The sequence below is a fragment of the Marmota marmota genome, unplaced genomic scaffold (genome assembly GCF_001458135.2).
Source record: "Marmota marmota marmota unplaced genomic scaffold, marMar, whole genome shotgun sequence".
Taxonomy (NCBI): Eukaryota; Metazoa; Chordata; class Mammalia; order Rodentia; family Sciuridae; genus Marmota; species Marmota marmota.
In genome coordinates, this window is record NW_026000093.1 from 26115510 (window position 1) to 26128112 (window position 12603).

At 32.3% G+C, this 12603-nt stretch overlaps 1 long non-coding RNA gene across 1 annotated transcript in view; it reads left to right on the top strand.

The window, feature by feature from the left end:
* The window catches only part of LOC125610582, a 228325-nt gene extending 219505 nt beyond the window's left edge, over positions 1 to 8820 (top strand). The window contains exons 3-4 of the long non-coding RNA XR_007340587.1: positions 2220 to 2226; positions 8753 to 8820. This is a non-coding gene — a long non-coding RNA (uncharacterized LOC125610582). The remainder of the gene's footprint in view (positions 1 to 2219; positions 2227 to 8752) is intronic.
* Positions 8821 to 12603: the final 3783 nt, after the last annotated feature.

Genomic DNA, 12603 nt, shown 5'->3' on the forward strand with positions numbered 1-12603 from the left:
ACCCTTCTCCCTCCCTTTTTAAATAAACCTGGCTTTATATGCTTGTCTCTGTGTGCTTCTCTAATGTTATACATCGATATGTGAGGGAGCAGAACTCATCTTTGGTAACCTGCTGTATAAATGAGACCTTTATTTTGTCTATCATAGGGCAAGCTACCATGAGTTACAATGCTTGTTCTCTGTTCTTATTTTATATTTAAAATTTGCTTTTTAAAGCAAATTACTTAATGTCTCCAATCCTAAATCTTCTCCTTTGTGAAGTAAGACCCATGATAGTATCCTTAAGGTCTATAGTGAGGGTTAAAGGAGATTGTACTCTATATAAATTATAATGTCTATCATAGAGTAAGAACTCAATAAATATTTTATTAACATCACCTAATACAAAAAAAAACCCCACAATTTTATGTTTTATGTTAGACAAATTCACAGCAATAAATGCATAGGTCTAGAATACCCATTGTAATGATTAATTTTGGTAATCAACTTCATTGGTTTGAGGTACACTTAAAAACCACACTTCTAGGGGTGTCCATGAGGGCATTTTAAGAGACAATTGGCTTGTGTGTCATCCAATTAAGGAGGAAGACCCACCCTAAATGTATGTAGGCACTGAACTCTTCTTGTTTTCTTTGCTGCTGCCTTCAACTGTAAACAAGAGATCAGACTCTATAGATTTACAGCATTTCAACATGGGCTCATACAAATGACCTCCCAGTGAGTTCCAGTCCCTCCAGACTTGGACTGGAACTGCTTTCATTCATCCCACTTTTTCTAAGGGTTTTCCAGCTTCTTGTGCTGAATAGTTACTGGTTTCCCTGGCTCTCAAGCCTACAAATAGCCACTTTGGATCATGGGACTACCTAGCTTCAGATTATATAAGCCAATTTAATAAATCCATATATGTATATTCTATTTGTTTTGTACCATGGGAAAAACTAATACACCTACATAACAACTTTTAATAATAAATATAATATTGAGATTAAACATACCATTATTTAGATAAACTAAAATAGACCTCAAGTTACAATCAGAAGTTGGCTTGATGGACAAAATAATGTATTCACTTTATTTCTTAGTAGTTTCACTGAAATCTATTATTAATCTAATATTTCAAAATGAAGACTGTAAGAAAATTCTATAATAAAAATTAATTAGATAAATCAATCATAAAGCTAAATATTAAATTTTCTCTGAGAAATAAGGAAAAAGAAAACATATGAATTACATTTTCTCAGGTGGGGCAATAATCATTGAAGTATGCTTTTGGAAATGAGAACTAATATCCAAGTATAAATTAAATTGCTTTAATGAAATATGCCCACCAATATCAAAAGATAAGTGCATTAAATTCTGTGCTTGTCTCAAAGGGAATAGAATCAAAGATTAAAATTTTGAGAGACACTAAGACATCGACAGTAACTCAGTGAATTACAACATTTGAATATTACTTTAACAAACAGTCTTTCCTTGGTATCCACAGGATTGGTTCCAGGATCTCTCACAAACACCCAAATCCAGAAATTCAAATTCCTTATATAGAATGACATAGTCTTTGCATATACTCAGTGTAATCCTCCTGTATACTTTAATCATCTTTGGAAAGCTCATCATACTTAATAGAATGAAAATGTTGTGTAAATTACTTGTTGCACTATTTTGTTTAGGGAATAATGACAAGGAAAAATGTCTGTACCCTCAATGTAGACCCATCCATGGCCGGCCCAACTCCACTGCACAAGTCAGTAACAACAAAATTTTTACTGTACAGAGATTTTCCAGATGTGTTGATTGAGTCCACAGATACAGAACTTGTGGATACAGAGAGCCAACTCTATACTTACTGAATACCTAAGGATATGGAAGGCACTGTGTTACTCACATTTGGGTCAAATGCTAGCTTCCCTAAAGCAGATTTAGGAAAAGAAGTTATTGATAAGATAAAGTTAATATTACTCTAACTTGATAAGTGAGAGCCAGGCTTTGACAGTTCTAGTTTCTTGGAAGAGAGATGGCCAACTTAGAATCCGTTTGAAATTTTAGACTCTGGTTTATGGAGAGTTCTTCAGTGTGATGTTTAAGGAGGAAGGGAGGACTAGAACTGGAAAGAAATGACATAATAGTTTCTATTGGTAGACAGGCCAATGGGGGGTTTTGAGGCGAGAGTTTATGAAGAAAATTGAAGATTAAGTAGTCTATGATGCTACATTGAAAAGTCTAACAGTCTAATGTTCATTTAAATAGTTTTTCCAGGAAGCTTCTAAATGCACACTAAAGTTACTTAAAACTTGGAGAAGAGTTCCTGGAATAGTAAACTTAGGTTGATGATGGCAGTGGAGCAGTGAAGGGACATTGGTGCAGACAGCCTAATGGCAAAGCTATGTTAATATAGAGAAGAATCTGTGCACTGTAGATGTTTCAGCTTTCATTTAGTGATTCCAAGATGAATAGGATGCACAGTAACTGCTCTAAAAGTATACACTAAAATGCGAAAGTTTTAAATACACACTAAAATGGGGGTTTTATTGATTTTAAAATACATGGTTACTGAGGAAAAATAGAAAAAATATAAACAATAAAATAAATGTCTTCAAATTCTACCAACATGACAGAGTATACACCTAACAGTTTGATGTTCATGTTATATTTATATATGCTTCACTTCTACATAGGGTTCATATATATGTATATGTATACACACATATACAATTAGAATATTGCCCAACATATTAGGTATTATTTGAAAACTTGGTTTTTTTAACTCTATATCTATATCTACATATAGATATAGATTTTTCTAATTTACTTTTGCAGAGCATTTTTGTTTTATTTTCAGTTTCAGAATTCCCTAAAAGATATTCAATTCTTATTGAATGAGACTAAATTGAATAACAGAATGCTTAAAAATTGACATAGCAAGATGGCCATTTTTACATGGAAATATTCTGTGTGTCTTTAATTGTTTACTTATCAAAGTTTCCATAAGTTGAATATGCCTATCTTTAAAGATCCTTCAGACAGATAATGATATGCTGAAACCTAATGGCTAAGAAAACATTTTCATAAATGCTTCTGTTCAAGGTAACTTTGCTCGCTCAGAGGCAAAGAGAGTATTTAATTGATGGAGTATTTCAAGAGATTTGGGCTCAGTACTTCTTAGCATCATCTGTCAAGGATGGCCATAGGTAATGAATGCAGACTTCCATTGATTTATTGAGCTTACACCAAAATAGATGAATCATAATCATAAAATTTATCTAATGTCTCATCTTTACTATTAAAATTTATATTGTATTCTATAGTACACCAATTTTATTTTAAAATACCAAATAAACTTCTCCAGAAGTATTGAGTGGAACTGACTCTCTAGAAAGATACAGGTAGTTTTATTCTGTCCTACTCTAAAGGCTAAATTTTCAAGGGCATTTATGTTCCAGTCTGAGACTCATGATGACTATAACAACTCACTAAGTATTGAAATAATTTCTCAGAAGATTGTCTTCATTTAGAAGTCAGGACCTCTCAACCAGGAAAGAAGTCAATTTAAATCTTAAAATTCTAAATAGAAAATCTGGGAAGTGGGAAAGAGAGAAATAAAGACATTTAAGTTGACTAAATACAGTTAGGCATGTAAGTGAAAGCAAGAGGTTAAAGCTAGATAAATTCAACTGAACTTTACTGAAAAGAGTTGGGCAAAGAACCATCTGAAAAACAAAGAGGAGCTTACACCAAACAAGAAAAAGAAATCACCAAGGGAATGCATGTTTGCATCATCATTATCACATCCTAGCAGCAAAATGTCAAGGTCAAAAAAAAAATAGTGTAGGGAAATGAAATAAGGTAGAGGAAAACCTCTCAATCAGTTAGGTAAGCACTAATATATAAGAGAAAGGTGTTTATCAGTTTGGGACATATAAGGCCTAAGACTGAGAAATTTCTCAAGAGGCAGATCAGCAAAGATTTGAATAGAAATTTTCACCAAATCTAGTGGAAGGAAGAACAAAGACAACTTCTACCTGTGGGGATATGATGCTTAGTAGCAAGAGAGGGAGAGAGAGAAAGAGAGAGAGAGAGAGAGATAGACATAGACATAGATATAGATAGATATAGATACATATATTATATACAGTATATTTAATATATGTACATTTTTATATATAATGTATTATATATAAACGTCTATATAAATGCATACACACACACACACACAAAGTAACCCTGAAATTCTGCCAAATTATAGAATATATCAAAAAGAAACAGGTGGAAGAATTGTCAAGGTCATAAATTTTATTTTTCATAAGAATAATTGGAGTACCAATCAATGGAGTGAGATTCCACACTAAATTTAGGATTAGAGCTAGGTGGGAACATGGAACTGTGGAAAGGAATGAACTCTCAAACACATTAGGAATGAAATAGAAATCAAAGAATATAAAAAGCTATGGAAAACAGACTTCATGTGAACATTTCTCAGGTTTTTTTGGTATGTTTTTTTTTTTTGTTTTGTTTTGTTAAGATTAACAATTTAGGCTCAAGGAATCACTGTGCACAATGGTGGATTTATCCTAATAGGAATACCTTACAAACAAGAACCTAATAGCAACAACCAATGTCACAGGTATGTCTCTCTCAATCATGTGTTAGTCCATGAGGTAAGCACTTGAAAAGTGGCATAGATTGAGAAAAACCTGAAAGAATGAGACTCCCTCTCCCTTCCCCAGTCACTGTCTCTTCTGCTTTCATTATTTAAAATCCAGATTGAGATTTAGGCTGACCAGGGAAAGTGCCCTCCCCCAATGTGGGCTAATATTAGAAAGCCAAGAGAAGATAATACATTGAATCTTAGGAATTGGTTTATCTTATCTAGAATACCTTGATTTATCATTAAACTGAAAAGTTTAGAATAAGCAAAGAATCAGATTTGAGATTTTTTTAAATTCTCAGAATGAGAAGCATTAGTTAGGCAAGCGTACACAAAAGTAACCATAACACAATTTTGAAATGTTTAGGAATGTCAGCATAAATTTTTGTCAAACATTAATGGATTAAAAAAACTGGCATATATACCCAATTGAACACTATTCATCCATAAAAAACGAAGGAAATCTTGTCATTTGTGACAACATGATCAAACATAGAAGATATTACATACATTAAAATAAATGAGGCACAAAAAGACAGTAACATAAGAACTTACTTACATGTGGAATCTGAAGGTGAACTTGTAGAAGTATAGAGAGTAGAATGGTTGTTACCAAAGGCTGGGAGAAGGGAAAGAAAGGGGAAATGAAGATGTTGGTTATTGGGTATAGTGTCACAGTTAGAGAGGAAGAATAACTTCTGGTGTCCTATTGCACAGTAGGGTTACTGTACTTAACAATAACATAATGTGCATTTCAAAAGAGCTAGAAGAGAGGATTTTGTTCTTATAACAAAAAATGATAACTGTTTTAAGTGATGAATAGTTAATCATCCTGATTTGATCATTATACAATGTATATATGTATGGAAACATCACAATGAAGTCCATAAATATGTACAAATCTTTTTATAAATGAAAATTTAAAAAATAACTTTATTCAGATGTGTTGAACCATAGTCTAAGTGAAAATAGATATTTCAAAAATACTTTGAAGAACAGAAATAGTAAAGTAAAAATCAATTTAAGTGATTAATAAGTAGCATGGTTTGTCTGTGAGACAGGCAATAACAGCATTCTAATATCTAATGTAGAAAATAACAAATGTGAAAACTTCAGAATAAAACAAACATTAAAAGTAGTATGAGGAGTTCTATATGTTGAAAGAGACCATATAATGAACAAGAACATAGCTGTGAATACAGAGTGATTTATTGCTACTTGAACACACATAAATATGACAAAACTTCAGATGAATCAAAAATATATATGCTTAAAGACATGGCTATGGTAATTAGTATAACATGAATTATTACCAATAATCAGAATTATGATTTGTAGGGGAGGAAAGAGATGAAAATAGAGGGATGAATATGAAAAAAATATATACACAGAAAAGTAGAATATTTTTTTTCTCACCAGTGCTTAAAAAATGTTTTGCAGCACAAATCACAGAATTTCTTTTTGGAGTGCTTTGTTTATAAAAATTCTCTGTAGAAATCAATGCCTAAAATATGAGAGTATATGCCTGAAAAAGATTATTGGAAAACATGAGTTGAGGGTCATTTTCTGTTTGGTTACTAAAATTGTTTTAGTAGTTTGTGGCTTTGTAAAATGCTTATTATTCAACAGTTTTTTCCCCCATATAAAACTGTTAGATATTGACTTCAGCTGTAGATAATATCTTCCCAGATCAGTGAAAGTAGAAAAATTCTCTCTAAAATATTTTCAATTTAATTCAAGCTACTATTTTTGGTTTATGTAAAATTCATGCCCTCAAGCTGTGGAATTTGACAAAGGGCTCTAAATCATAGTAAAGCACTAAAAAGCATGGATGGTTCTCAATTAAAAAGACAAACTATATCAGAGAAAACATTTGGTTTGGTTTTTTTGAGATTGGCTTATTTCACGTAGCATGATATTCTCCAATTCCATTCATTTACTGGCAAAAGCCGTAATATCATTCATATTATTTCACTGTGTGTGTGTGTGACACACACACACACACAGAGAGAGAGAGAGAGAGAGAGAGAGAGAGAGAGAGAGGGTATACTTTTTTAATATTTATTTTTTTCAGNTATATATATATATATATATATATATATATATTTTTTTTTTTTTTTTTCCCTTCATCCATTCATCTTTGAATGGTACCTAGGTAAGTTTCATCATTTAGCTTTTGCAAATTGAGCTGCTATAAACATTGATGTGGCTGCATCAGTATAATAGGCTGATTTTAAGTCCTTTGTGTATAAACCAAGGAGGGGATAAATGGCTCAAATGAGGGTTTTATTCCAAATTTTCTGAGGAATCTCCGTACCACTTTCCATAATACTTGTACCAATTTTCATTCCCACCAACAATTTATGAGTGTACCTTTATCCCCATATCCTCACCAACATTTATTGTTGTATGTATTCTTGATAATTGCCATTCAGACTGGGGTGAAATGAAATCTGAGAGTAGTTTTGATTTGCATTTATTTAATTGCTAAAGATGTTGAACATTTTTTTCATATATTTATTGATTGATTGTATTTCTTTCTCTGCAAAATGATGGCTAAGTTCCTTAGGCCATTTATTGATTGGGTTAATTATTTTTTGGTATTAAGTTTTTTGAGTTCTTTATATATCCCAGACATTTTCACAATAAAGGGGGGTGGGCAACTAGGGAAGAATAGGGTGACTTAGATTAGGTGAAGGGAAGTGAAGGAAGGGGAGTGCATATAGGGGGTAGGAAGGATAATAGATTGAATCAGATATTATTACCCTATGTACATATACATCTATACATCTGGTGATATTCTTCATCATGTACAACAAGAAGAATGATAAATTATACTCAATCTATACATGATGTATCAAAGTGCATTCTATTGTCATGTATAAATAATTAGAACAAATTTTTAAAAATTAAAAATTTAAAAAAATCAAAATATAAAGTACTAGTAATACATATTTACATTTAATAATATCAATTATTACTACAATTAGGCAAGCTGCATTGGGGGCTGAACAAAAGCCAAAATGTTATAAAATTTAATTTTATCATAAATCATCTTTAAAATTTTTACTATTATACTGAGGAAAGTAGAAATTATACTAAAATCAATTTTTGGACATTTATTGATACAAGTTTATCTAAAAAGTTGGGAGATAGATTTTAAAAAAATATAAATGAGGAGATATTTTTCTTTGTAAAAAATGTAATATAATTTTGTATTACTATTTTTATTTGTCACATGATTGTACAATTACTTATGTAAGGGGTATGGTGTGATATTTCCACACACATATACAACATGGAATGCTCAATTCAGGTCCATTGTGTTATTCATGTTTTCATTGTTATGACCAAAATACCTAAAGATAGCAACTTAGAGGAAGAACATTTTACTTTGAGCTCAGGGTTTGAGAAGTTCAGTTCATGGTTGGCAGACTCCATTGCTCTGGACCTGATTGAGGCAGAGCCTCATGGCCAAAGGGCACATCAGAGGAAAGCTACTCAGTTTTTAGCATTTGGAAAGCAGAATGGGGATGGAGGAAGAAGAGACAAGAGGACAAGTTATGATCCTCTAGGGCATACCACCAATGACCCAGCTCTTTAACCAAGCCCCACCTGCCTACAGTTACTACTCCGTAGCCCATTCAAACTAGAGTGGATTGACTAGGTTACAGTTCTCATAATCTAATTGTTTTACCTCTGACTATTCCTAAATTAACACAGGAACTCTTGGAGGACACTTTATAACCAAATTATACAATTAATATATCCATCGCCATAAGCATTTATTATTTCATTGTTTTGGGAACTTTTATAATATAATTTTAAACTGCAGGCATACACTTGAAGAATAAAACATTTATTTAATACAGGAGACAGAAAACTATTAAATATGACATCCAAAACAAGAGAAAATCAGTTGTTTTAAAGTAAACCCTAATAATGTATGCCTTTGAAATTTTAAAGTAAACTATAATTTTAAACAACACTTTGACACTATTAAACCTAAATAGTAAGAATTTTTAAATATGTAAGTATGAGTGTTCACATTATTTTAAAAGGTAAATATCTTAGTTCAGAGCACATAAACCATTTTCTCTTCTGCAGAACAATTCCTGCGAAAGGGCCATTTCTCTGCAAGCTTTTACAACATCTACATCTAGACCTCCTGGTAAGTCTTTCATTGCCAAGAATAGAATAAATGTTGAGGCAGTTTCAAGATGGTGGAATAGAAAATGTTACTTTCCTGGCTGCTCTATGGCATAAGACCAAGAAAGAGATAGGGAGATTCTCAGCAAGATGGTTGAACAAAATTTTTTTTAAAAAATTTGGGACTTTACTGGAATACAATACTGGACATTTAAAACAGAATGGGGGCTCAGGCAGTTGGTTAAGGAGGAAATAAGAAGAAAATTCCCAACACTACAGCCACTGCTGTACTGGAAGAACAAAACAGAGTGGTCCCTCCATGAGCAAAGTGGAGGAATAAGGTAATTAAAGAAACACACCTTTTTACAAGGCCTGAGGAATGTCTGGGTATGGAGAGTTTATAGATCAAAGAAACTGCCCAGCTAAACTGAAAGACATGCTGCACAATATCCTTTTGCAGGGAAAAAAAAAAAAAAAAAACTCCGTCTCTCCTGGCTGCATGTACAGGCCAGATAGAGGAAAAATGTTGCAATCACAGTGCAAGAACCAGCAGCTTGGCGGCGGGGGGGGCTGATTCCTGGCAAATCCCTGTATGGCCCAAGATACAGATGTGGCATAACCACACTGCACAATATAGTGAATGCCTAAGTGATCAGAAGAAAATCAAATGTGAAGATTTTCAGAGAGGTGAACTGATGGTTGTGAAAACTCACCCAGCTCTTCTCCTCCCCCTCCAATCTGGCTGATTGAAGCAACAGTTGGTAGACATGTGCCTGACTGGGAATTTTAAAGGCTGGAGGCAGGAGAGATTGAGTTTGGAGAATGAACTTGAGACCAAGAAAAGTGGGTTCCACAAGTGATGTAGTGGACTAAGAATTGGCTTCTCTACCACAAGAGTTGAACCCAGGTGCAGACTTCCAGCATAGACCTACATTTCCCAGGCCTGAAGTTGCTCTTATTTAAAATCTCCAGACCAACTGGCATTAAGCAAAGAACCTGGAGCATGCCTAAGCCTAAAAACAACCCCAGGAGTTTTGCCTATGGGATTACCTCTCTCATTCTACCCTGAGGGTGAAGCAAGAACCATGCTTCAGATGACCCCATCTAACACTCTGAGAAAGGAAGCTGAGAATGATTTGAACTCCATAAAAAAAAAAATTGTTTAACTTTTTATCAAGATTTTTTCCCTTTTCTCTGTTTAATTTTTCTTCCCAATCCTAGCATTTTTTAGACCAGTTTTTTTTATTGATCAGTAGTTTGAGGACTAGGATGTTTGATTAGTATATTTCTGTTTTCTTTTGTATTTTTTTATTTTTACTTTTTAAAAAGTTTTGCCTTAAATATATATTTTTCTCTCACATACTGTTTTCCTTGAATATCATTCCCTCTTTTCTCCTGCTAAAACCAACCTCTATTGTTCTTCAAATCTTCCTTTAATTTTTAATTTCTATCTTCTCTTTTCTTTCCTCATAATCATCATATTCTATATCATTTCTGTTTTCCCCAGCCTACCACTAAAAATTATAACTCATTTTGCAAACTTACTGTTTTTATTGGAGGCCATAACTGATCATATCATTTCTGTTTATTGTGGCACTTAATATTGGGACATCATAGCATGAATTATTTGGTTTAATGCTATATATTCTTTGCATTGATTGTGATTATTGTTTGTCTTCCCCTAAACAATGAGGTACTGGAAACCTTCAGGGACACTATAAGTCTGTAAGAATAGAAAGTCTACTGCCTCAGATTTATATTGTAAGATGGGAAGATACACAAACACACAAAAAAGTAAGAAAGCAAATCACACCCAAACAATCCAAGATACTTTAATTACAAAATCCATCAACAGTACAGTGGAAGAAATGCAGAGAGGAAGTTTAAAATATACATAGTTAAACTAATCCGATAGGTAAAGAACAAATTAAGGAGCAAAGAGAGAAAGTACAGGATGTGAAAGATCACTTCAATAAAGAGATATTTTTAAAAAATGTCAAGCACAAATCCTCAAAATGAAGGAATCAATAAACCAAATTAAAAATTCAATGGAAAGCATTACCAATAGATTAGACCACTTAGAAGACAGAGTTTCAGGAAATGAAGATAAAATATAAATATAAAAAGTAAATTTAACTATAGAGAAAAGATGTTAAAAGACCATGAAAAGAACTTCCAAGAAATATAGAATAAGAGGAAAAAAACAAATTTAAGATTCATCAAGATAGATGAAGGCTGAGAGATACAAACCAAAGGAATGCACATCTTTTCAGTGAAAATAATATTTGAAAATCTACCAAACCTAATGAATAATATGGGAAACCAAATACAGGAGGATTATAGGACTCCAAATATACAAAATTATAACAGACACACACCCGAGTCACATTTTATGAAAATGCCTTACATACCAAATAAGAATAGAATTTTAAAGGTTATCAGAGAAAAATGACCAGTCACATTTAGAGGGAAACCAATTCAGATCTTAGTTGATTTCTCAACCTAAACACTCAAAGCTAGTGGGTGTTTTAATAATAAATAACAATCACTGAAAGAAAAAGGATGCCAGTAAAGAAGACTATACCAGTAAAATTAAGCTTCAGAATTGATGATGATATAAAACCTTCCATGATAAACAAAAGTTAAAAGTATTCACAACTAGAAAACCTGCAATACAAAATGTACTCAATAAAATATTTCATGAAGAAGAAATAAAAAGTAAAAGTGAAAAATAGCAAAGAGAGGAACTACACTGGAAGAGTCCTCAATCAAATGATAACTAGTTCAAATTAAAAAAACTAAATAAGTCAAAAAGACAGGGAAGGAAAATTATTTCTAAATAATAACATCAAATATAAATGGCATAAACTCATCAATTAAAAGACATAAAGTAGCAGATTGGATTAAAAAACAAGACCTAACAATATGCTCTTTCCAAGAGACTCACCTTATAGGCAATTGCATCCACAGACTGAAGATAAAAGGATGAGAAAAATCATATCTTTCACATGGATCTTATAAACATGAAGGGGTTTCTTTCCTCATATCAGATAAAGTGGACTTCAAGCCAATGTTAACCAGAAGAAATAAAAAGGGACATCTCATATTGCTTAAGGGAATTACACATCAAGGCATAACTATTGTAAATATTTATGCCCCAAGTAATCTAACATCTATGTATATCAAATAAACTCTTTAAAATTTCAGGAATTAAATAGAACACAACACAATAATATTTGAATCCTTCAAACAACTAAATAAAGAAGCCATAGAACTAATTAATACAATTAATAATTTAGTCTCAACAGACATATGTAGACTATTTCATTCATCAAGGACTGAATACACTTTCTTCCCAGCAGCACATGGATCCTTCTCTGCAAGAAACCTTATCACAGGCCACAAAACAACTCTTAGAAAACACACACACAAAAAAAAAATAGAGATAATACCTTGCATTTTGTCAGACCATATTAAATGGAATTCTAAGTCAACAATAAAATAAAAAGAGAAGCTACTCTAACATCTTTATACTAAATAATATGTTATAGGTAAATGAAAATAGCAACACAATAATCTCTGTGACATTGTGAAGGCAGTTCTAAGAGAAAAATTCATTGCATTCAGTTCGTTCACTAAAAGAATAGAAAGTTACCAAATAAATAACCTAAAATTACATCTCAAAGCCCTATAAAAATAAAAACAAATCAAGACCAAAAGCAGTATAAGAGAGGAAATAATTAAAATCAGAGCTGAAATCAATGAAATTGAAATAAAAGAAACAACTCAAAAATTAATGAAACAAAAAG